The 22,476-nt window shown below is 32.4% G+C and overlaps 1 protein-coding gene across 6 annotated transcripts in view; it reads left to right on the top strand.

Annotated features, from left to right (window-relative positions):
* Positions 1-22,476, top strand: part of LOC111045617 (elongation of very long chain fatty acids protein AAEL008004) — a 158,395-nt gene that overhangs the window by 29,226 nt on the left and 106,693 nt on the right. The window contains exon 1 of one of the 6 annotated variants that reach the window (XM_039440159.1): positions 15,678-15,844. The exons of 4 other annotated variants lie outside the window; for them this stretch is intronic. The gene's annotated coding sequence lies outside the window, so the exon portion shown is untranslated. Of the gene's footprint in view, positions 1-15,677; positions 15,845-22,476 lie in introns of those variants that run through there. One more of the 6 variants, XM_039440154.1, reaches the window with a different exon arrangement.

The following is a 22,476-nucleotide window of genomic DNA, read 5'->3' as shown; positions in this document are numbered from 1 at the left end:
TGTCGTAGTAAAGATGATAATTACCTAAATTGGCGTAGTTTCTCAATATTTTTTCAACTAAAAAGTGTTTTTCATGTTCCTTGAATTTTCTGGATTTATTTGTTGTGTTATTATTGGTTCGTAATCCACCTAAAAACTGTAGGTTCATTCATCCTCAGTCTGCTGTAGTCAGGATAATAATTGAACGACCACAATTTTCAAGAAATTGTAGTGAAATTTTTATTTTTTATCGATTCTTCATTGATTCATACAATAAGTACATCATAAAAAAGGATAGGGAGAGAAATAAAAGGTAACCTTGTGCTATTCCTCTCCCAAATTTAGATAAGGTTGCACATAGTCCGAAATGGGTGGTCTTGTAGTTGATCACTTCACAGAATTTTCCAAAGTAGATTTTTTAATTTAGATGCTTCAAAACCAAACATAGAATAAATAATTCACATTATTATCACTAATATTAATAATATTCTAAATACAATTCATTTGTGTTGAGAAAATGATCAACAACATTGTATGTGAACATGATTCTCCATCATATTTCTTCCACTTACAAGCCTGGAACTTATGTGAGCATCACCCTCAGGGAAAAATATATGTCTGGTTCATTCAAGTTTTGGGGCTAGCGTCTGTTTTTTCTTTCGAAAATTCTAATGTTTTTAATGTAATAAATGGATATGAAATTTATAGCAATCAATACAATAGTGAAGCCCACGTTATAATGGAGAAAGATAGCAGAACAACGTTGCCGATCCTCTGTTTTGTCAATGCCTTCTATAGACGGTAGTTGATACAGGTTTATTGATGTAGCCTAATATTAAATGTTCATTCTCGTTTAAATATATCAATTATATTTTATTAAGCAATAAATTATATTTTTCAATAATTTCATAATGAATTTACATAATTATGATGAAATATTTTGTTATTTAATTCAACATTGTTAAAAGAAGAACTGGCGACAGAGCAAAGCGAGAAAGAGATAGCGCTTTCTGCTTTGTTGTATAATAGACCAGGATAGCAATACCATTGCTAATCAAACACTGCCATTATAACGTGGACCTCACTATAGATGGTCATGATTCAATTTTTTGGTAAGGCCTACTCGTATTAACATAAGAATTAAATTGAATGAAGGAGACTAAGAAATTGTCAAAAACCACAGATTTATTGTTACTTAGAAAGACCGGTTTCGGTTATTACAACATTGTCAATCTCTGATCGACTCTGTATCAATAAATCTGTGGTTTTTGACAATTTCTTAGTCTTTTTCATTCAATTTAATTCTTATTTTAATACGAGTAGGCCTTACCAAAAAATTGAATCATGACCATCTATAGTGAGAGGTTGATATTGTGGTAATTATTCATATTAAATGCAGAATTCAATATGAATAATTACCACAATATCAATTTCTCAACTACACAAAAAATAAAAATTAAACATCAAAATACCCTTTTCAACTTTATGAAAAGTAAAATAGATAACTTTTTGATTTTCAATTTGTATGTAGGTGTTCAAGACTTGATAACCATCAAACAACACCCCCCCCCCCCTCTTACAACACCACCCCCTTCTTTACCAATTTTTGTGGCAAACAAATTGAGTAAATTAGCCCACGAATTACGCCTAATTACACCAGATATGATTTCAACACATCATCAAGTAACAATAAAAATGCATCCAGTAGTAAAATTACCGATTACAAAAAACATTACTCATTAATGACTCCTTAATAACCAGTCCATGTGAGAAGGTGGACAAAATTATTAGTTATCCTCCTTTTTTCCCATCATTCATAATCCTCAATGGCGAATTATGCTGGTGCGTCATTGAGTCACTCTTTAACTATAATTGACGCGAATTATAATAGCTAAATAATTGTAAAAAGACTGTAGTTGCACTATAGATAATAATAGAGCTAAAAGTATACAGTTGGCCAGGTCGGTCTATAGTTTGGGAAATTATATATTTTTCAAGTAATAGCTAACTCAGGTAATTTTTACAGGTGAATTTTCTCTGTCTCAAACTACGTTTTTGTTTATGTTATCATGGCCGAAAACTCAGAAAGAATAACTACCTTTGTTTCTTATGGGAGTGCTCATACATTTGTAGCCTGTCATGTGTGAACACTCTCATAAGAACCAAAGGTATTGTTTCTCTGTCGTCGTTCGCAATCGCTTAAACGAAAACTTACATTTTTGGAACCATTTTGGGCTCTGTGGTACTTTTTTAGAATTGTATAATTCTGAATGACTGAATTGTATAAAAAATAAATTTAATACCTTAGCAGACCTATTTTGACAGATCAAAACTTGCTTTGTTATACCAATACGAATTGCAAGATTCCTATCAATAAAAATTTTGAAAATCAATGTCTATCAAATTTGAACTTTCGCAATGTACAGATTCTGTTACTCTTGAGGTGCGTACAGATTTACGCGCCGCGAACATGAGCAATTCACTTTTAATCAGCTGATGCCAAGCTTTTTATATCTATATCTTATACCGTTTCTGTAAAAATAAATATATAGTCAGCTGATTAAAAGTGAATTGCTCATGTTCGCGGAGCGTATATCTGTACGCACCTTTATAGTCCAACAGCGTTTAGTGAAGTTTATGGACCGTTTGCACAGTGCAAGTTTAAACGGAATCTCATATTAAACTGGATTAAATCAATGTCAAGTTTCGTTTTTGCTATAATGTGATTTCTAGGCCCAGTTGTACAAAAGCCTGTTGAATTTTAATCATGATTAAATGTCAAACAATGAGAGAAGGTTTTTTGAGAAGAAGGCTTCTCTGATTGGTTGTCGTGGCATTTGATCACGGTTTAGATTTAACATGCCTTTATGCAACCGAGCCCTATTCAACCACCAACTCATTCAAAAGTCAATTAATTATAAGCGAAAGGCACTTAATAGAGTCGTATTATAAAATAGAATTATAGTACCCTTTAAAATTAATAAAATAATAGAATAAGAATACAAATATTTTATATTGTTATAATAAATTTGTAATATTATTCTATTATCTTATTAATTTTAAAGGGTTCTATAATTCTATTTTATAAATACAAGAAGCAGTAGCCCTGAATTCATATACAGTATTTGAAAAAGAGTCGTATTAATAGACAGAACTATAGAACTATACACCACATAGCCTGTAGACTGTTCAAGTGAAATTAGGGATATGAAGAGTTTTGGGCTTGATTATGCACTAGTAGGTCACAAAATATTATTGTACTAGTAAGCTACTTTATCGTCAATAAATATATATTCCCATCTTCTTTTTATTGTACTATGTTGAAAATTATTGTATTGTGTGAAGGAGGCAAAATGGGTTTTTACCTGTTGTCTCCATGCATAAATAAATAAATAAATAAGAGTAAATAATTGAATTGTCTTAGCTAAGCACTCATTGGTTGTCTAGCAACTGATAACAGAAACCAATTTTTATAAACGTTGAAGCAACTACTTAATAGTTTGTTCCTGATTAGTTCACCAACAGTGTGCTTGGCTAGGACACATCTTAAGAACATTTCACATCATCCATACTCTCGTTACTTGTGTCAAGTTTTTCTCGTTGTCATCTTCTTCTTCTCTTTTCCTCTCAGTTTTCCTCATTTTCCGCGTTATCTTTTTATGATTTGTCTCAGTTTTTCTCCAAGAGTAGCAAACTGTTTTAATCAGCAATCAGGATTGCTCTTTTAAAAACTCAATAAAATATTGATGAACTGGTTTCCTTTTCGCTTCCATTCAATTGTTTTTCTTTTTCCTGCCTCTTCTTCCTCCCATCTTGCCTTCATCATCCTCCCCTCTTTCATCTCCTTCCTATGCTCTACCTTCATTTACGCGTACTTCATTCTTTCCCTTCTCTTCCCTCTCACTCCTCTCCATCCTCTCCCTACCTTACCCAACCTAACCACCTGTTACGAGACCTGCAACTGACGTCACATAGCCAAGGGACGTCCACATTATCTTGAATGCGATTGACCTTTTTAAGGTTTGCTTCAACGGTTGCGTTCTCCAGACCACCTTGCTCTCAACTTGTCTGATATCAGACTGCTGTTCTTTTTCAGTCGATTTGGAACACTTGGTCATGGTATCATTCAAATTACAGCACAGTATATCAATATAAATTATAATTAACAGACCCTGCTTAGAGTTGAAACTTGTCGTTATAATGTGAGGTTGGATTTATTTTGCATGTATTGTCAATTTGATCAGAAACATGCTGCAAATCTGTATTTATTTATTTGATACAAAATAGAAGGCTCAGAGATAGATTTAGTATGAGTTTCAATGACATATCTGATAGTATGAGAGTAAAATAAAGAAGGAAAATAGAAGAAATATATCGCACTCCATTAAATTAATATCCACAACGATTCAGTGTAACCACAGATCTAACTGTTTAGTTAGGCTAGGCGCACACCAGTTAGTCAAGACAAGACAAGACAAAATATGATCAGACACCTTTAGTCACAATGCTTCACATTGTTGCTTATGACGCAACTCACACTGTTTAGTCGTTGCAATTAGACATGTCTTCATAAGTAACTACTATGTGAAGTATTGTGATTAAACGTGTCTGATCATGTCTTGTCTTGTCTTGACTAACTGGTGTGCGCCTAGCCTTAGTCTATGGAATTACTAATAAGATTAGAAGAGCCGATGTTTGAGTTAGATTCAGGAAAATTAATGAAGCGCTACTACGCTATGGACTGAAAAAATTGAATAAGTGGAAAAGGAAGAAAAGTTGAAGAGTTGTTTTTGGTTGTTGAGTTGATGAAAAATTATCATTTTATTTGTGGTAATTCGATTAGAAGCAGGGTTTTAGGTGGAAATATTAAATACTAACAGGTAACCCGTGTTTAATTATTAATCAATCATCTTTATTCAGACATACATACATAAAGGTTTCGCTCTGCTCCGCAATCGAACGTCACTCGAGCAGATCGATTGATGATCGACCGGGGAGCAAGAGTGGAACGCGAGAAAAGCTAACATCTCCCGTAACGTTCATGATCGGTGCGAGTGCGGAGCGATTGCGGAACGAGGGCGGAGCGTGTTGGAGGCGCGTATATCTGTACGCACCTTAACATGTACATGAATGCGTCAATTATAAAAAAAATCTTAGTAATATAACAAAAATATATATTCTCCATTTCATATAAGTACATCATCAAAATGATAGGGCGAGAAAAATAAGATAACCTTGTGCTATTCCTCTCCCAAATAAGTCTTGTAGTTGTTCACTTCAAAAAAATTTCAGTCCTTAATTATATTCACAAAGTAGATTTTCAAATTTAGATGCTTCAAACCCAAACATAGAAGAAATATTTCACATTATTATAACTAAAATAAGAAATATTAACATTATTAAAGAAAGAAATAAATAAATTTACATAACTTATATAATGGTAATCATGGTTGGTTTTCAAGAAACTCATCCACCGATTAATATGCTTTTTCAATTAAGAATTTATAAATGTCAGCCTTGAATTTTCTCAGTTCACTGTTAGTGGATGATAGTTTTGAAAAGCTTGGAAGTTTATTATGAAACTTGCACCCCGCATAGCTAGGCTTTCTCCTATGAGGCTGAGTTGCGAAGATTTCTCTCCCTCTAGTATTATATCAGAGTAGTATCTAGTATTACAATCAGATAAAACGTAAGGGAAGAATAAAAAAAAGGTAATTTTTATCATTTGGAATTCACCTAAAAGGAAAATATTGTTCTCATTCATAATTGATTATCGACTATATAAATCAGTTTCACCTATCACAATAATTCAGTATCGCAGAAACTCTCCACAGTTCTAAATCTGTTGGTCCAGTGGTATAATTGTCTAGGATTCTACATAGGACTGTAGTATAGTTTTACCATATTTTTCCACAATTTAAAATAGTCGGAAGCTCAATTTTTCCGCTAATATTTTGTCTGTATTGTATCGTATTTCCCAGAGAATACTGTTGTACAAAAAAGAGAAGCCCAGTTATAGCTTATATTTTCATAACTTTTGAGTGTTCTTTGAGAATTCCTCAGTGAATAATAGAGAGAGAGAGAGAGAGAGAGAGAGATACACGATACTATTTAGCTTTACATATGGGAGTAGTTAGTATATAGTGAGGTAAAAACTGTCTTATTTTGATACTTCAAGAACCACGGTGACCACTTTGTAAATCAGTAACTATCAAATTCTCCAAGACCACTCAAAAGTTAAAAAAAATGTATAACTGGAATTCTCTTTTCCATTCAATATTATTCACTGAGGAATTCTCAAAGAACACTCAAAATTTATGAAAATATATGCTATAACTGGGCTTTCCTTTTTCGTAAAATATTCTCTGGGAAATACGATACAATCCAGACAAAATATTTGCGGAAAAATTGAGATTCCGACTATTTTAAATTGTAGAAAAATATGGTAAAACTATACTACAGTCCTATGTAGAATCCTAGACAATTATACCACTGGACCAACAGATTTAGAAAAGTTGAAGAGTTGTTTTTGGTTGTTGAGTTGATGAAAATTTATCATTTTATTTGTGGTAATTCGATTAGAAGCAGGGTTTTAGGTGGAAATATTAAATATCAACAGGTAACCCGTGCTTAATCAATCAATCAATCATCTTTATTCAGACATACATACATAAAGGTGTGTACAGTTTCGCTCTGCTCCGCAATCGAACGTCACTCGAGCAGATCGATTGATGATCGACCGGGGAGCAAGAGTGGAACGCGAGAAGAGCTAACCTCTCCCGTAACGTTCATGATCGGTGCGAGTGCGGAGCGATTGCGGAACGAGGGCGGAGCGTGTTGGAGGCGCGTATATCTGTACGAACCTTAACATGTACATGAATGCGTCAATTATAAAAAAAATCTTAGTAATATAACAAGTCAGTCAGAACAAAAACTATATATTCTCCATTGATTCATATAATAAGTACATCAGCAAAATGATAGGGCGAGAAAAATAAGGTAACCTTGTGCTATTCCTCTCCCAAATAAGTCTTGTAGTTGTTCACTTCAAAAAATGTTCAGTCCTTAATTATATTAACAAAGTAGATTTTCAAATTTAGATGCTTCAAACCCAAACATAGAAGAAATATTTCAAATTATTATAACTAAAATAGGAAATATTAACATTATTTGAATAAATAAATAAATTTACATAACTTATATAATGGTAATCATGGTTGGTTTTCAAGAAACTCATCCACCGAGTAATATGCTTTTTCAATTAAGAATTTATAAATGTCAGCCTTGAATTTTCTCAGTTCACTGTTAGTGGATGATAGTTTTGAAAAGCGGGAAGTTTATTGAAAAACTTGCACCCCGCATAGCTAGGCTTTCTCCTATGAGGCTGAGTTGCGAAGATTTATCTCCCTCTAGTATTATATCAGAGTAGTATCTAGTATTACAATCAGATAAAACGTAAGGGAAGAATAAAAAGAAGGTAATTTTTATCATTTGGAACTCACCTAACAGGAAAATATTGTTATCATTCATAATTGATTATGGACTATATAAATCAGTTTCACCTATGACAATAATTCAGTATCACAGAAAGTCTCCACAGTGCTAAATCTGTTGGTCCAGTGGTATAATTGTCTAGGATTCTACATAGGACTGTAGTATAGTTTTACCATATTTTTCCACAACTTAAAATAGTCTGAAGCTCAATTTTCCGCTAATATTTTGTCTGTATTGTATCGTATTTCCCAGAGAATAATTTTGTACGAAAAAGAGAAGCCCAGTTATAGCATATATTTTCATAACTTTTGAGTGCTCTTTGACAATTTCTCAGTGAATATTTTTTATGGAAAAGAAAATTCCAGTTATACATTTTTTAACTTTTGAGTGGTCTTGGAGAATTTGATAATAACTGATATACAAAGTAGTCACCTTGGTTCTTGAAGTATCAAAATAGGCAGTTTTCACCTCACTATATACTAACTACTCCCATATGTAAAGCTATACAATATCCTGCATCTCTCCCACAATTATTTTCTCTATGACTCTTCAGCTCCAACCTCAAAGACAGATTGATTTGAGTTTGTTACTCTTCCCGTCACCAATACAGTCATATATGAAGTGAATCAAGTACCTTGGTTTTTGAAAATTCCCTAAGCTCTCCCATATTCGAAAGAAAACTTTCAATTTGGATCCTTCAACTTGGGACACGACAAGATTTTACAACAAACGGGCACTTAATTGATACTAACTTGGACATGTTCAGTTGGAGAAGTTCCCACATACCTTCAAAGTTAGGGAGGAATAATTCTCCCAATTATTTATTTCTATTCATGAAGCTGTTGTTGATAATGGACATATTATTAGTTTCAAGTGTGAAATCGGAGGATGAAGAGGCATTGAGTGATACAGATGCTATGGTGAGTTATTATTGCATTAATCTTTTATTGAATTTTATGTGTCAGTTGCAGAAAAGCCTGTTGGATTTCAATTGTGATTAAATGTCACGAGAACTAATCAAAGAAGCCTTCTTTCCAGAGAAGCATTTTCTTATTGGGTCTCGTGGCATTTAATTATGACTTTTGTGCAACTGGGTATCAATGTTTCTTGATCTGTTGAGTTTTTTACTTTCCTTGCCCTATTACCATAGGTAAGGAAAGTATTGCTTTCCAAAAAAAATTAAGGTACCCTAATTTCAAGTTTTCTATATTTTTCAAGGCCCCCTGAGTCCAAAAAACATTATTTTTGGGTGTTGGTCTGTGTGTGTGTGTGTGTGTGTATGTGTGTATCTGTGTATGTCTGTGAACATGATAACTCCATTCATAATTAACCGATTGACTTTAAATTTTAAACTTAAGGTCCTTATACCATGAGGATCCGACAATAAGATTCGATTATTCTTATTCATGGAGCTCTTTTTACTTTCCTTTCCCTACTACCATAGGTAAGGAAAGTATTGCTTTCCAAAAAAAATTAAGGTACCCCAATTTCAAGTTTTCTATACGTTTCAAGGTCCCCTGAGTCCAAAAACATGATTTTTGGGTATTGGTCTGTGTGTGTGTATGTGTGTGTGTGTGTATGTGTGTGTGTGTGTGTGTGTGTGTGTGTGTGTGTGTGTGTGTGTGTGTATGTCTGTGAACACGATAACTCCATTCCTAATTAACCGATCGACTTGAAATTTTAAACTTAAGGTCCCTATACCATGAGGACCCGACAACAAGAAATTCAATAAAATTCAATTCAAGATGGCGGAAAAAATGGCGGATAATTACTAAAAAACCATGTTTTTCACGTTTTTCTCGAAAATGGCTCTAACGATTTTCTTCAAATTTATATCATGGATAGCTATTTATAAGCCCTATCAACTTGCATAAGTCTCATTTCTGGGAAAATTTCAGGAGCTCCGTAATATTCTTGAGAAAAATGGCGGAAAATGACTAAAAAACCATGTTTTTCACGGTTTTCTCGAAAACGGCTCCAACGATTTTCTTCAAATTTATACCATGGATAGCTATTTTTAAGCCCTATCAACTGGCATAAGTTTCATTTCTGGGAAAATTTCAGGAGCTCCGTAATATTCTTGAGAAAAATGGCGGATAATGACTAAAAATCCATGTTTTTCACCGTTTTCTCGAAAACTGCTCTAACGATTTACTTCAAATTCATACCATGGATAGATATTCATAAGCACTATCAACTGGCATGAGTCTCATTTCTGGGAAAATTCCATGAGCTCCGTAATATTCTTGAGAAAAATGGCGGATAATGACCAAAAACCAGGTTTTTCACGGTTTTCTCGAAAACGGCTCTAACGATTTTCTTCAAATTCAAGCCATGGGTAGCTAGCTATTCATAAGTCCTATCAAATGACATGAGTTTTTTCCTTGGAAAATTGCAGGAGCTCCGTAATATTCTTGAGAAAAATGGCGGATAATTACTAAAAAACCATGTTTTTCACGATTTTTTCAAAATAACTTGACCGATTTTTTCAAATTCATACTCTGTATAGTTATTTATCAGCTCTATTAACTGGCATGAGTCTCCTTTCTGGGAAACTAATGGGGGGTCCACCCCATCCTTGAGAAATGGACTTTGTAACCTCCTTCTCGTGCATGAGGTAGGTAGGTAGAGCAGTTCATAAAAAGAACACATAGTCGAGATATTTCATCTGTAGAACAGCTGTTTTGACGACTTTAAAAAAATGACGACTAAAAAAATCATTGAATTTCACAATTTACACAAAGGATACAGTATTCTGCTTTTGCACTTCCTTTTGGACACTTTAGCACTGAACTAATTCGTGTGGCTTTCTGCGTTGAAGTTTTCTTACTCCATCCATGTTGAGCAGCTGGATTGCTTCCACGTTCACATGTTGATGAAGTCTTTCCTTATGTTTTTCTGCAAATCTTCGGATTTCACTGATGAATGTCGCCACTCCCAGGTCGCGGTGGAGATCAGCGTCTACACAACTTCTGAGTACTTTATTCTGGAAGCGCTGGATGATGTCGATATTGGATGGTCGGATGCAGCCCCAGAGTTGAATTATAGGTCCACACCGGCTTGTGAATCTGCTTGAAGAGAAGCAATTTGTTATAATAATTATATTGTAATTATATTTGTTTTAATTATATTATGTCAAAATTATTTGACAACTTCGATGTCCTCCCAAGTAACCAGTACATTTTCTACAATTTTATGCCAAGTTTTTCTCTTTTCTTCTTCACATGCTCCTTCCATATAAGCTAGGCATCCAGCGTCATGTCTACTTACTTTGCATTCATTCTATCTATTCTTTGCAGTGTTGGAGTAGGGTACAATATTCTCATTGAGTGTTAAGGGGATATATTGAACTCTTTTGTTTGTTTTTTTTTTCAGAAATATCTGTCGAATTGATAATCTAAACTATTTGTCAAAATATCTGTCTATTAAAACAACCTCTGTTATCATTTTACTAGTTTTACCATTGGTATAGGAAGGATCAAGGTAACCGAACTGCGACAGATATTTCTGGAAAAAACTATGAACAATAAAATTTTATAACTTTGACATTATCTAGGAAAAGAAGAAGAAAAATAAAAATAAAGATAAAAAAGTCGAATGAGAGTGAATAGACAGGGAAAGATAAATAATAACGTCTGAACATAATAAAAATTCTTACTTTGTTTTAAGATTGAGCTTCAAAATTCAAGTATCATACTCTTATAAATTACAATATTTGATACAATTATGTGTTCCATGGACAGATAGATTGAGTTTATTATTCGGAAATAAATGATCAATTAAGAATACTTTTTATGTTCGATTACATGTTCATATCCTATGAACTATGATAGGAACGTATTTAGTAGGAATATAAATAGAAATACAAATCTTAGTACCCTTTTAAATTATTTTATCACAACGGACATTAATGCCATTTTCAAATTATTAGTATTAATTCATTTGAAATTTTCAAGTAAACAATCTGTAAGTTATAGATCTCTGAAACATTACAAAAACACTTAACAGATCAAGAAACATTGATACCCAGTTGCACAAAACCCTGTTGAACTTTAATCATAATTAAATGTCATGACACCCAAAAATAAAATGCTTCTCTGGGGAGAAGACTTCTTTGATTAGTTCTCGTGACATTTAATCACAATTGAAATCCAACAGGCTTTTCTGCAACTGACACATAAAATTCAATAAAAGATTAATGCAATAATAACTCACCATAGCATCTGTATCACTCAATGCCTCTGCATCCTCCGATTTCACACTTGAAACTAATAATATGTCCATTATCAACAACAGCTTCATGAATAGAAATAAATAATTGGGAGAATTATTCCTCCCTAACTTTGAAGGTACGTGGGAACTCCTTGAACTGTCCAAGTTAGTTAGTATCAATTAAGTGCACGTTTGTTGTAGAATCTTGTCGTGTCCCAAGCTGAAGGATCCAAATTGAAAGTTCACTTTTGGATATGGGAGAGCTTAGGGAATTCCCAAACACCAAGGTACTTAATTCACTTCAAATATGGCTGTATTGGTGAAGGGAAGAGTCACAAAATCAAATCAATCTGTCTTTGAGGTTCGAGCTGAAGAATCATAGAGAAAATAATTGTGGGAGAGATACACGATACTATTTAGCTTTACATATGGGAGGAGTTAGTATATAGTGAGGTAAAAACTGTCTTATTTTGATACTTCAAGAACCACGGTGACTATTTTGTAAATCAATAACTATCAAATTCTCCAAGACCACTCAAAAGTTAAAAAAATGTATAACTGGAATTCTCTTCTCCATTCAATATTATTCACTGAGGAATTGTCAAAGAACACTCAAAATTTATGAAAATATAAGCTAGAACTGGGCTTCTCTTTTTCGAAGAATATTATTCTCTGGGAAATACGATACAATACAGACTAAATATTTGCGGAAAAATTGAGCTTCCGACTATTTTAAATTGTTGAAAAATATGGTGAAACTATACTACAGTCCTATGTAGAATCCTAGACAATTTATATCACTGGACCAATAGATTCAGCACTGTGGAGACTTTCTGCGATACTGAATTATTGTGATGAGTGTAAATGATTTTTATAGTCGATAATGAATTATGAATGATAACGATATTTTCCTGTTGTGATAACGATAAGTGAAGAATAAAAAAAACCAGATAGGGTTTTCCCCATGTTTTCCCTCTTGTATACAGAGTGTTCTGAAAAAAGATGCCCATAAGGCAGGGCGTGATTTCTCACATCGAAAGAAGAAAAAAGTTCTAATCAACATATAGGTCCGAGTTTGCTGGTTTACTGAGTTATTTATCTATTTATTCATACATTGATACATAGGTTACAATATCTTTCTCAACTATGAATGATATTATATAGGGTGATAAATTTTGTCTAGATTTCAGTTCCCCTGCTGAAACGAAGCCCTACGGGTATTTGTTAGCTGTTAATTAAGATGTACAATTGAGCGTACTTTATGTAAAATGAACTAAAAAATTGAATAAAACTGTTTCCTTACCTTTAGCTACAGTAATTTTTTAGATATGTTACAAAATACGCGAAACTTGGTCCCGAAAAACAAGTTCCTTTAAGGTTTGAAGCAGATTTACTATGTTAATATGTTAAATGTACAATAAACACAGAATATTTTTATATAGAACTAGAAAAAATTTAATTTCGAAGAGAAAGATGTAAAATAAGTCTTTAATAGACAAACGCAACCTTTAGAAAAATAACCCAACATACAAAAAAAAAACATTTTTTATTTTACATACAAAACGTATGAAAAATAGACAAAATCTGTTGAGCTCTCTACAAATGTAATATTAAGGATTATTCTTTTAAAGGTTGCGTTCGTCTATTATAAACTTATTTCACATCTTTCTCTTCGAAATTAAATTTTCTACTTGTTCTGTGAGAAAATATTCTATGTTTATTGTACATTTACCATAGTAAATCTGCTTCAAACCTTAAAAATACTTGTTTTTTGGTACCAAGTTTCACGTATTTTGTCACATATCTTAAAAATTACTGTAGCTACAGGTCTGGAAACGGTCTTATTCAATTTTTCAGTTCATTTTACATAGAGTACGTTGAATTGTACATCTAAATTAAGAGTAAACAAACACCCGTAGGGCTTCGTTTCAGCAGGGGAACAGAAATTCAGAAAAATCTTTCACTCTGTATAACTCAATTCTCAAACCTAGGTTGATTAGAACTTTTTTCTACTTTTGATGTGAGGAATCACTCTCTGACTTTGGGCACCTTTTTTCAGAACACTGTATAGAGGTTGCCTTGATCGCATTTATACACAGGGAATGTAGAGACGAAAAGTTACTGGCGACCAGTCCTTGTCATTAAGTAAAGTTACTCTCCATCAATCTCCATTTGTATAGATTCTTGGTAATTCAGTAAGTTATATGAAATATTGTGTTAAGCGATAAAATGAAAATCACTGGCTACCAATAACGTTTTGTCTCTACTTTCCTTGTCTATGATTAGTAAATTAATATAAATCACTGAAATTCAATCTCAATCCATTCCACTCAAATTCAAACTCAACTCATTCCAATTCCATACAAATTCAAAATTAATCCATTCCAGTTAGATTTGAACTCAACTTATTCCATAAAAATTTAAACTTAATTCTTACCACTCAAGTTCAAACTCAATTCTTTCCACTAAAAGTGAACTCACTCCATTCAGATCTTTTCACTAAAATACAAAGTCATTTCATTCCTCACAAATTCAAAATTAATTCATTCCATTCAAATTTGAACTCAACTCTTTCCACAGATATTCAAACTTAATTCATTACACTCAAATTCAAAATCAACCCACTACATTCAAATTATTGTACTTAAATTCAAAATGAATTCACTTCACACAAATTTAAACCTAAATTCATATTCCACTCAAATTTGAACTCAACTCTTTCCACTGATATTCAAATCAATTCATTACATTCAAATTCAAAATCAACCTACACCTTTCAAATTATTGTACTTAAATTCAAAATGAACTCACTCCACACAAATTTAAACCTAAATACACTCAAATTTGAACTTATTTTATTCCACTAAAATTCAAACTCAATTCATTGCTCTCAAATTCAAACTCAACCCACTCAATTCAAACTATTGTACTCAAATTCAAAATCAACTTATTCCACACAAAATTTAAACCTTAATTCAATCAAATTTGAACTCCTTTCATTTCACTTAAATTCAAACTCAATGCATTGCACTTGGATTCAAACTCAAATCACTCCATTCAAATCGTTGCACTCAAATTAATACTCATCTCATTCCTCACAAATTCAAAATCAATTCATTCTACCCAAATTTGAACTCAACTCTTTCCACTAATCTTCAAACTTACACTCAAATTCAAACTCAATTCATTCCATTCAAATTATTGTACTCAAATTCAAAATCAACTCATTCCACACAAATATAAACCTAAATTCACTCAAATTCGAACTCATTCCATTCCACTAAAATTCAAACTCAAATCATTGCACTCAAAATTCAAAATCCACACAAATCCAATTCATTCCACTAAAATCTGTACCTCAGAGCTAGAGGAGCGTAAGTCCATTTTTTGACAAAATGATGTTTTTAGTGGATCTTGTTCAGTTTTTCGAACTCTAATTCAAGATAACATAAGTCCTCTGCCGTTGATTGTTTTGAAGATCAACTATTAGTCCAGTAAGCATTAAAACTGGAACAACGTGATTCCAATAATTCGCAAGTGTATTACTGATTCGACTTACGTTCTTTTAGCCCTGGCTGGGAGTGTAATACTTTTTGGGGTCTCCTGTTAAATCAGCTGTTTGAAACTTACGCCCTTCTAACTCTGAGGTACTCAATTCATTGCACAGGAATTGTAAATCAACTCCCTCCATTCAAATGATTGGTTGAAGTCCTCCATGGGAACCTCGTTCACTAGAATGGCAGGAGGTGTTACATCAGTTAATTGACAACGATGATATCCAGCTTTTCTTACTAAACCGGTTGGGAGTTTTCAGTGTCACTTGAAGTTTAAAGGCCGACTCCGACTCCCGAAAATCTTTGCGAATCTAGTTTGGCCGCCATCTTGTTTTTTGTCCTTCATCCTCCCTCTCATTCCATTTAGCTCCCTCTTATTTTGCGTGGAAATCTTTGGCTTCAAAGTTATAAAAGTCATTGATTGACCGATTCTAGATCAGTATTGTTCATTTTCACCTCTCGATTGTAATTTCGAGAACTTAAGTTTGTTGTGTTATTTATTTATTGTTTTAGAGAATTTCGATAAAATTTGTCGATTTTCTATAGTTTTGTTAAGTGCTGTGTTATTTTTCGGACTTGTATTGTGTGGATGGAAACATTCTAAGGTGAGAATCGTATTTATTTATAGAATTTTCTTAATCATTTTCAATCTCTTCTCTCTTTTCTTGACTAATCAATTTGAATAATAATGGTCAATTTTTGATAGATGAATATGAATAGTCTGAAATATAAATCAAATGAATATTTTGTAGCTCAAGAATAACCGTTAGCTCTAGAAATAACAGTAGTAATAGCTCTAGAGCGTTATAGCTCTATTGAGCTTAATAGCTCCAGAAATAATAGTTAACTAAGTGACCAAATAACAAAGTGAACCCTCTTTCATGGAATTTAAGAGGTCTCATTCATGATCATGGGAAAAGGCTCCCTTACATTGGACATATATAGTATGACGTGTTTTGTAGGAATTCTGGAATGTACATGAGATTGTCTAGTGTGTAAGCCTTTTCACTAAGCTCCAGGAGTTGAAAATTTCTCTAAAATTTGCACAAGGTATTTTTCTAGGTTTTGTAGGCCAAATGCCATTCAATTTGAATGCGTTTCAGGATTGAAATCAATAATTCAAATTAATTACTACTGTACCGGGGTTTATTGAATGCTATTCAATTAAAATGGTTTAAGATATTTAATAGCTGATAGTACTTACTACTAATCTACAGAAATAGTAGTTTCAGTTCCGTATACAAGGACGGAATACATTAAACTCATGATAAGGAAGGCTTAAAATCACAAAAATAGTATAGTTTAGGATAAAGGGAAGAAAAACTCTAAAATAGATGAATCAATAAATTTTATTTCTCACAAGCACAATTAAATATATAAAAATTCACAATAATTTTGAACAATTCAAAACAATAGGAACAAAGAAAACATTTACATCAATACAGTATGTATTAAAAACTGATAACATGAAGATGTTATATATATTTTATATGTGTATGGTAGGAAGGTAGCAAACATATAATTATATTGAACTTGAATTACGTTAAAGGGTTAATATAGTACCGCAATCATTCTATGAATGAATCTATGTTAAATTGTAACCAATTCTAATGGTATACGACTATCATTCAGTCAGTATACTATAGTCAGACATCTTTGATGTAGATTTCCTATCCTAATTAGGTTAATTTAGATCAATATAATAGCGCTATAGCAGGTTGTACTTCAGTAGCAGACCATTGACATTGGAAAGGTCGTCTTGTGGATTTCCGCCTTCTGATGCCCATCAATCTCTACCGAGATTCACTTTAAACAGTCAGCATTTCTTATATATTACACCAATACATCTCATTCAGTCAATACTGCCCGAAGTGAATCTCAAATTAACGTATTTTCTCGTCTACTTCTTCCTCTCTTATTTTCCTTCTTGTTCTTCGTTTAATCTTCGTCGTTTTATCTCTCACTTCTTGGTTTCTCTTATCCTCATCTTCACATCATATTCTCCGTTTACAAAACATATTTTTCATCTTTATTCTTTATTATTAATTTATTCTTTTATTGATTCAATGATACACAATTTTTTTTCAAATAATTTGATGTAGGATCAAAATACACAGCCCAAAACTGTTCCTCCCCCGAATTTTGATGCATTAAAATAGTCCAGAAAATAGGACGGTTATGTTTCCTCCACTTTAAAAAATGTTGTCTAATTTTCTAACCAAACAACAGAAACAAGAAATTCTTTATGACATTACTCATTCACTATTTTAAATGAAAGTGACTTGATATTGTCAAAAACACTGGTTTATCAAATTGAGTCATTTTATCAACTGACATCTTTTCATTTGTAAATAGAAATACTAATCTCAGTAGCCTACTCTTTTTTGAATTATTTTATCACAACAAGTTTCGGACATTCATGTCATTTTCAAGACTTCGAAAACATGAATGTCCGAAACATATTGTGATAAAATAATTCAAAAAAGGGTACTGAGATTTGTATTTCTATTTATATTATAAGTAGCCCTAAATAGAAAAGAGACAATATTTTCGGTTGATACATTATTATCAATCGCTAGTAGAGTGAAAGCAGCAGAATATTGTGCTTAGTATGGGGGAAGCCCTACGATTGGCCATTAGCTGTTGACCAATAACGGCTGAGCTCTACTGCCATTGGCCGAGTCAAGTCACAGCCAAGTATTCCAAATAAAATAATGGTCATAAGAACACTTTTTGTGTAGTTGAGAAGTTGATATTGTGGTAATTAATTATCATATTGAATGAAGCAGACTCATAAGAACAGCTAGATAACAACCAATAGAGAGAAACTTGGTAACTAATGAAATCAAATTGATTCACTGTTTTTTTATCACCTCAACATTTATTTCATGTGATCTATTGGCAATATATACAGAAATTATGGTATAGTAAGATATTGCAAAACTTCTGAATCGCCCAAAACTGCTTCTATCACTTCAAGTTGTAGAATAAGAACCCCAATAAACCAATTTTACACAATTGATGGAAATCAGACGATTGAAATTTTTTCGAAATTGTGTAGTCTTTCGGAACATTCTGTCAGTCTTAGGTTCAATTCATGATTGAAGTTGCTACTTTCGTATGAAAAAGAGAGAGAAAAGTACATCTTTTACGTATTCAATCATGCTAATATCACTGGAACATGTAGGACTTACTTGCTATCTCTAAATAAAAAGAAATCATTCATCAAAATAATTTCAAGTATTTGTGCGTATCGCCTATGGTATATTATTATTTCGCATACGGTGCCGGTGTGAACCCCGCCTACACTGTTGATAATAATCTCCTTCAAATAATTTAGAATAACAACGTCAATATTATTTTAAGATAAGATTTATTTTTAGTGCTGCTTCTAGTTATTCATTCTTGCATCTATGAGTAGATCAGGCTGAAGATAAACTATAAATAAATATGAATTATCATGAATAAACCTTGTTAAATTCACTAGAGCTAGTTATCCATTACAAAGCCTATAAGATTAATACAACCTTCGGTTACTGAACTATCATAATAACTCTCAATAGTAATGCAGTTTTCTATCAACTAGAACCATAATGTTCATGAAACGAGTCTCACGTCCATTTTATTAAGACATTAATCTAGCTAGACACTAGCAGTAATAAATAATTCAGCAATAATTTCTAACCAATCGATAAAGTGTATACTTTATTGTCAAGCAGGTTCAAATCATCTATGATGCAATTGAAAATAGTGTCGATGAAAATAATGAACTGTACATTGATGAAGTGAGGCAACTTAGAATGTTCATAAAAATCAATTGCAGTAAGATAATACAGATAGATAGTACAGCTATCAATAAACTTCAAGGAATAAATTCTTCTGGCAACATTTCTAGCTTTCTTAGTAGCCTGATGAAGTATAATTAAATTGAAATGATATTTGAAACGTAAATCAATAGTCTCTACATTTGTTAGCTGCTTGAATAGCTTTTATCAGAGAATAGCTATACTCGTACGTTGAATATATTAAAAACACTTCACTTATATGGGCTACTTCTGTTCAAATTAATAAAGGGTACTACACGTTTTTATATTGTTATATTAATTGAATATATTGTTTATTCTAGGCTTTTATATATTTGATAGAGTTGTTTGTTTCTCAGCTCCCAGATTAATTTCCACTAACAATTTTGAGTTTGAAACCACTTACAAGTGGTTCGGAATCCACCTAAAACCGTGGGAACATTCTTCTTCTCTCATCGATATCATTTCTCAAGTACATCGTATAAGCCAAGGGTTTATTTATTTATTCATTGATACATAGGTCACAATATAATTCTCAACTATGAATGATTGGGAAAGGAACAATAGGCTTAAAGCCCAAAACTGTAAGCTGCGTTTACACCACAGTAAATTAATAACTTAATCCTTATAGATTCATTTAGATTAAACATAACTTATCATACACATAATGAACATAGTGTTTGTCAAGTTCCGTTCAATCTAATATAATCTATAAGGATTAAGTTATTAACATTTTGTTTACAACTTTGGTGTAAACGCAGCTTCACTTTCCCAAATTCAGATAGAAATTGTCAAAAATAGGTTATGTTTACACTTCTTGATTTTATGTATGCATTTTATTAAGAAAAATATAAGGAAGTCGTGGAAAAGAATGTAACAGAGAGTAATATGTTGTTGTTACATTGTATACCATCTGGTATGTAATGTATGTAGTCTAGCCTATGTAATTTATCACCTAGTGTATGTATTTGATGATTTTATAGCTGAATTGGAGCCAAAAGTTTGTGTAGGCTACTCCATCTTTCATGGATATGTTTGAATAAAAATGTAGATCCGTTCCGATTTCCTCACATTTCCAGTTATTTCAGCAGAATAATTGAGAATTGCGTATACCTCTATCCTTGGCCTTGGCTGGCAGAAAACTGGAAGCTTATTTCTGCAAATCTTTGTTTTGTTTGTTCTTCAAGTGACGAGACCAAATATTTGCATGGTCGTATTGCAATTGGTGTTTTAATCGTGCTTGTAAACAATATTTGCAGAGGCTTACGTAATTGCTGGTATTTCGGTACTTGAGAATAATGAGGCGATGTGAATTAATGGGTTGTTATACTAGAAAACTGAAATATCCTACAAAATTTCATTGAAATTATAATTATCACCAAGTGTATATCATGATTTTATAGCTAAATAGGAGACAAATCTCTCGAATTTCATTTGAGTTTTAAGTTCTATTCCTGCCAAGCTCTGTATATTTTATTTAAATCCTATTGAATTGGCTCTATCAAGTTTATTCCTCTGTAATTTGCGCGTTATTTCAATCAATCTTTGCATGATGTGATTGATGTAATCATATTTTGGGTGAAATTTATTTAATCTATTTTAATTAATTGTTCAATCATCTTTTTTGTTCTTTTGTTTATTATCTAAAATATTATTAATACATTTCGAATAATACCAACATATTGTAATTAAAAAAATTAAACCCCTAATCTCCCTTAACTTATCTTTTACCTTTGAAACATAATCAAACAGATCCTTCTAGATTATGCTCATCTAACCTTATACGGATGAGATTGGTATGGCTGCAACTCAAAATAACTTTTCCGGGCTGCAATAGTAAAGTGAGAATTGCTGTGATGATTTCCAACCTCCGATAGGAGGAGGAACCAAAAGGAGAAGAAGAAGAACTGAAATCCAGAACTGAGACTATCCCCATATTTACAGGAATATTTTTATAATCCTCTTATATCCTTATTTGATCAGTATTATTTCTTTATGTATTGTAGTGAACGTCATATGGTGGTGAATAAATAACCAAATTGAAAAATATAATATGAAATTGTCATAATCACTACATGATCATTGAAGTTACAAATAACTAATTGCGCTTGTTACATTATCGTCAAACTCTAGAAGAAGAGAAGAAGAAGAAGAAGAAGAAGAAGAAGAAGAAGAAGAAGAATCACCAAACTTACTATAGATTAATCCTTCTTACTATTCTTCTACTCTAGACTTCTTATACTCTAAATGAGAAGAAGATGAGAAAAATAGGAAGAAAAAGAAGAAGAAGAAGAAGAAGAAGAAAAATAAGAAAGGAAACTGAGAATGGAGAGGGAGAGAAAATAGAATAAAAATGTGAAGTTGTACAGTTGAAGCATGGAATCCTAAGACAAGTTAGCCTAACCAATTTCTGACCTTTGATTTGAACCCACGAGTGACTATGACTATAAAATTGATGAGGGGATTTCGAGATCTTTTGTAAGTTAAGATTAACTGAAACGGAAAACGAGGAGAAGGAGCTACATAGAAAGGAAATTAATGAAAGATATTAATGGAGGAGAGTGAGAAAAAGATGAATTAATGGAGGAATGGGAGGGAGGGAGAGAGAAGATTATGGAAATCCGGAAAGTCAAGAATAGAAGAGACACAGGATGAGAAATGTTGCAAAAAGAGACTTGAAATGAGAATTGCTGCAAAAGAAACAGAATGACCACTAGAGTGACCTAGGCCAGCTTCCTTTGCTAATGTGATAGGCAAATATGTGGGAGGTTTGGAGGTCAACGTACAACTAACATGGGAATTTCAAAGCCAAAGAAAAAGGAGAAGAACATGTGAATTTGAAAACCAAAGAAAAAGATGAAAAAGGTGGAGAAGAGAAGGGAGATAGAATGTTGAGAGAGAAGAATTATAAGTTTTGATAGCAATTACAATATCACATTTGGGAAAAGGGAATTCCAGGTAGAATAAGGTTCATATTACTGTTGACATTTAGTTAAATTATTTTAGGATGAAAAATTTTAAAATTCAATTGAAGTGCGATTTACTTTAATGAACAAATCAATGGGACGCAATAAAATTTATAAATTCAAAGAAAAATATGAAAAAGGAGAGAAGATCTTGTGAGCGGAGACGAAATATAATTGATTGAATTGATAGCAATTACAGTATCACATTTTGGAATAGAGAACTCCAGGTAGAATTCGTATTATTGTTGAAATGTAGTAGAATTATTTTAGGATAGAAATTTTTAAAATTAAATTGAACTTGATTGAACATATTATGTTTCATTAATCAATGAACAGAATAAAATTTATTGATTTGGACCAAAGTAATTTGTAAGTTTCTATGATGCATTTTTTCATCAAGAAAACACACGTCATTGAGAAAATATCAAGCTTGTTAATTTTCTATGATTGTTATCAAATTCGCAACTG

The sequence above is a fragment of the Nilaparvata lugens genome, chromosome 13 (genome assembly GCF_014356525.2).
Source record: "Nilaparvata lugens isolate BPH chromosome 13, ASM1435652v1, whole genome shotgun sequence".
Lineage (NCBI taxonomy): Eukaryota > Metazoa > Arthropoda > Insecta > Hemiptera > Delphacidae > Nilaparvata > Nilaparvata lugens.
The sequence above is the reverse complement of the archived record's forward strand: the minus strand, read 5'-3'. Positions and strand labels throughout refer to the sequence as shown.